Source organism: Tupaia chinensis, unplaced genomic scaffold (genome assembly GCF_000334495.1).
Source record: "Tupaia chinensis unplaced genomic scaffold, TupChi_1.0 Scaffold147500_1, whole genome shotgun sequence".
Lineage (NCBI taxonomy): Eukaryota > Metazoa > Chordata > Mammalia > Scandentia > Tupaiidae > Tupaia > Tupaia belangeri.
Window position 1 is genome coordinate 1,517,827 of NW_006207351.1, and position 4,789 is coordinate 1,522,615.

Sequence of the window (4,789 nt, forward strand, 5' to 3'; positions counted from 1 at the left end):
AGTCCTGCTGGGGCTGCCCTTGCCAAGGTCATGCCTCCCACCCCCAAGGTCCCCCCACGCAGCCTGGGGCAATGCCCGCTCCCCCACCGAGGGGCCATATCGGATAGCATCCCGCGGTCCTCACCCCGTCCCTGCTGGCCAGGCTTGCTCCCAAGAGCCTGCCCCCAAGGAGTCCACCCGATCCCCTCGTCACTGCCTGTACCGCCGTCGCCGGACCATGCTCCCAGGCAGAGCCTGGACAGTATGCCGCTCGGCTCCTTCCGAGACAGATGGCTCTCGCTGCAACCAGCCCTGCCAGTGTGACGTGGGAGGCCCTGCCGGGGTCATGCCTGCTCCGGCTCCGTGGGGCCCGCGGCGTTGCTGCCGCTCTTGGTAACACGCTAACGAGGAGAGGCAGCACACCCTGTACCTGGGAGCACGCGTCTGCCGCCCCAGGGGTGTGCCTGACTCACACAGCGGCCCCGGGCTTACTGTGACAGCTGCGGTCCACACGCAGCCCTGCTCCAAACCGGCAGTGTGCTGGGAGGGCAGGGCGGGCTGCCTGGCAGAGGTGGGGCACGGCAGGGGGACACAGGGAGGGGGCTCCCAGGGGACGATGCCGCAGGGAGAGGGTCCCAAGGACACGGATGGACTCGAGTACCACCTGGACTCTGAGAGGCTCAGAGCTGTCTGCACAGGACGAACGGGGTTTCAAAAGGCAGGACAGAGGAGTAGGGCCGGCACCCCAGGCGAGGACGGGTACCCCAGGCCAAGGGCGGACACCCCAGGCCGAGGACAAGCACCCAGGCTGAGTATGGGCACTCCAGGCCAAGGGACAGGAGCTCCAGGCCAAGGGTGAGACCCAGGCTATGCACATGGCCCACCCTGGAACCTTGGCACAGAGGGTAGGGGCTGTGGGGCAGGCCCAGGGCGAGTCTGCCAGGACGGGACTGTGAGCAGAGGGTGTGCTCAGGTAAACGCCCATCTGTGGCCAAGTGAGCTTGGAGGGGCAGGGGGCCGGGGGAGTGCGGGAGGAGGACCCACCTGCCTCTGGTGGGCACATGCTTGCCTCACCCTGCATCCCCCAAGTACTCCTGGGCCCCCACAACATGTGACCACCCTCCCCAGCCCAAGCAGAACAGAGGAGCTGTGCCGCCCTCCCTGCCCCAGGCCGAAAGGACGCTGCTCTCTCAGTGTCAAGGAGAGGGCCAGGGCACATGGCGCTCAGACCTGAATTCTCCAAACTCAGCTGTGAGTTCCCGGGCCCCTCTGCCTTCTGGGCCTGTTACTGCTTCACCAGATGGCGGGAGTTAAAAACACAGCTCGGGCAAGGGGATGCCCGAGGGGCAAGCCTTCCCTAGGGGCTGGGGGGTACCCTGGTTCCTCCTGTCCCTGCTCCCTGAGATGAGGCTGGGCAGCAGATTCTGGGCCACAGGAGAGGGACAGAGCAGGTCTGGGCAGCCCCAACACAGTGGTGAGAAGTCTCTTCCACCTTCGTCCAGGTCCTTGCCTTGAATCTGGGCCGGTCGGTGACCTGCTTACTCCACAGGACATGGCCAGAGTGACCTTCTGGGACTCTCACGGCCAAGTCCCAGAAGCCTCCCACCTCCCACCTGGGCATTCGAGACATGGGGGCCGGCCACTGTGTAGGAAGCCTGTTCCCGGGGGAGCACCATGCCGGCCAGACAGCCCCCCGGGCCCTCCACAAAGTGCAGGTAGGTGAATGTCGTGTGAGACCTCCCACTGCCTGTCTGCCCACGGAATGCCACGAAATAACTGCCTTTGACAGCAGAGCGGGAGAACCACCCGGCAGAGCCCTGCCAGCTCCCAACCGATGACACCTTGAGGTTGTTGAAACGGGTTGTTTGATGGCTCTACGTTTGGGAGTAATCTGTTACACACAGCAAACAGAACAGTCAGAGTGACTTAACAGTTCCTTCTTTCTTTGATCCATTCAATACCCACTCGTTGCATTTTATATTACTTATTTTTTAGAGAGATTTTTACTACAGGGCCCACCACTTCTGGGCTTCGGGGCCTACACGCAGAGCCCACCCTGGCACACTGCACTAGGAAATACCTGTGCAGCACCTAAAAGGCAGTAACAGAGGGACACGGGACAGAAATGATGGAAGACGCGTGGAGAATAACAACGGTGCATGCAGATCCCAGCACACAGCGACACTTACACTAACCGTGCACAAACTCCCCCTCGTCAGGCAGAGGCTGGGCCGGCTGACAAGTGCTTAAGGCGCTGGGTCCCACGCGGCTGGCTGGGACCAGGCCAGGCATGCTCCCCACTCAGGGCAATGCGGGAGGGAAGTCCGGTCGTCACTGTCCCCCAAGCAGAGCCGAGGAATGCTCAGAGGGAGCAAGCGAAGTGACCTTGAGGTGGACCTCCCTCAGGCTCACCCCCGGTTTCCACACGGACTGCCCCACTGGTTCCGGTTCAAGCTCAGGCCATTCGGAGGCCTGCAGCCCACCCACGGACCCATCTGCACATGCATGCCCCCAAGGGCACCTGGGGCTGCCCTGGTATTGTTGGGCACATGCTGAGGGCCTTCCCTTGGCCCGGGAAGGAGTGGGGCCTGACATGGCACTTGGTGCCCCAGGATACCCACAGGCTGCAGATGACCTACCCAGAGAGGACACCCTAAGGGAGCCCCAGTTCCCTGCTTAGCAAACCAGCTCCCAGCAGTGCAGAAAAGGAGGGCTGGGCCCAGCCCCTGGTCCTTGGGGCAGATGCCCTGTGCAAACCAAGGGGACACTGGACACACGACAGGTGACTCCAACAAGGATGCGGGGGACCGAGGCAGAAGTGGGGCCCACGCCAGGCCTCCATCCCACAGCGTCCGGGCACTTTCCGCGTGAATGAAGACGTGTGAAAATGCAGTGGCTCACCCGCTCCCTGGGGGCCGGCAGGTGCTCACGAGTGTGGCCAGCTGGGGCGTGTGACAGCTGAGGTGTGGAACCAGACCGCGCGAAGGAGCAGTCCGTGCGGGCTCAGGGAGCCTGGCCTGTGCACGCCTGAGTCTGCCAGCTGGTGCTGTTGCAACACGCCTGCTACCGGCAGTTCTGAAGAGTGGCCCCTGGCAGCACAAAGACTTCTCCGAGGTGGCCCTGGCCACGGGGAGGGGCCAGAGTCACTGCTCAGGGGAGAGCCACAGCTCTCTGGGCAGTGCCAGCGCTGCACTGGAAACGGCTCCCTGCGCCTCCCCCACACACGACGCGACGACCACGTGGAGCCCGCTGGGCTTGGAGGGGGCCAGGCCGGGGTGTGGGCCCCGCCTCAGCCCTGGGGGGACGTTGCAAACTGCTTCTGTACCTGCACAGCGTGGCGGCAACAGCACACACTGCCACGAGGTCAGGGTCAGCGTCAGCGGGGACGCGGGGGACAGTGGCCCAGCGTGTGGCTCCCGAACGGCTCAGGGACACCGCAGTGCCTCCGTCACCAGAGCTCTGGGGACAGTGTGTGCGCCGGGTGCTCTGTCCCTTCTCGGGAGTCTTGCTTCCAACTAGAGGGCCGGCGGGCAGCTGGGGCGGGAGTCAGCCTCGTTGCCGGCCTTCCCGGCCCAAGAGCGGGTCTCTGACTGAGGGAGTGCCCGGCCGGTCCAGGCCACCTGGGCTTCTTCCCTGCCCCCATCACGGATGGCACCCCCACCCCAGCACACAGAGCACAGCACAAGTCAACTACCTGGGAGCTCCTGCCATCTCAACAGCTTGGCCTCCTCTCCCACTCCCCACACCCCGCTCAAGGCCCCCTCCTCCAGGAAGCCTGTGTGCCTCGGTGGGGTGTGCAGCATCCCCTGCTTTCCGCCCTGGAGCTGCACAACTCGTGGTCCCACTCTGAGCTAGCCCAGGCCCTCTGCACGTTCCCTCCTGTGTGCAGGGCTCCTAGTGGGGCAGCCCAGGGCAGGAGGGCCCCGTGTGTTGGTCACATCTGCATGTCCCACCTGTGTGCAGGGCTCATAGTGCGGCAGCCCAGCGTGGGAGGGTCCCGCGGTGGTCACATCTGTACGACCCCTCCTGTGTGCAGGGCTCCTAGCGGGGCAGCCCAGGGCAGGAGGACACCTGGTCACGTCTGCGTGTCCCTCCTGTGTGCGGGGCTCCTCCTAGTGGGGCAGCCCAGGGCGGGAGGGCCCCGCGTTGGTCACGTCTGCACGTCCCCTCCTGTGTGCAGGGCTCCTCGTGGGGCAGCCCAGGGCAGGAGGACACTGTGGTGGTCACGCAGGCAGCTCAGGGCTGGCCCACACTCGCGGACGGAGAGGCCTGGGCTGGAGCCAACACCATTGAATCTGAGCTGGAGACCCGGCCGGGGGAAGGGTGGGGTCTGTCCCGAGCCTGACGGGACAGTCCTCCATGACAGTCACGGGCTCCCATGTTCCGATCCCGCAAGGCGGCAGCCGTAGGCAAGTCCCGTCTGGTGGTTTGTGTGGAGCGGGGAGAAGCAGTGACTCCAAGAGTCCAGCTCTGCCTCACCTGGGGCCCAGGTGACTGGAAGTGCCCAAGGAGGAGCTCACACAGCCCCGCCGAGGGGGTGCTCCCTGCTGGGGTGGCCCTGGGGGCTGGAGGGTCTCGCAGCCAAGGGGTGGTCGGGGATGAGAGGGGCCAGGGCCGACGGCGTGCTGAGCACAGGTGGAACCCTACTGCCGCCACTACCCAGCCAAGCCCCTTGCACAAGCCTGGCCCACCCTGGGGTCACCTGCTGCAGCCTGGCCCACCCTGGAGTCGTCTGCTGCAGCCTGGCCCAGGTCTGCAGGGGCAGGGGTTGCCGGTCAGAGCCCCAGAGCAGCTGACCTCATGGCTCCCC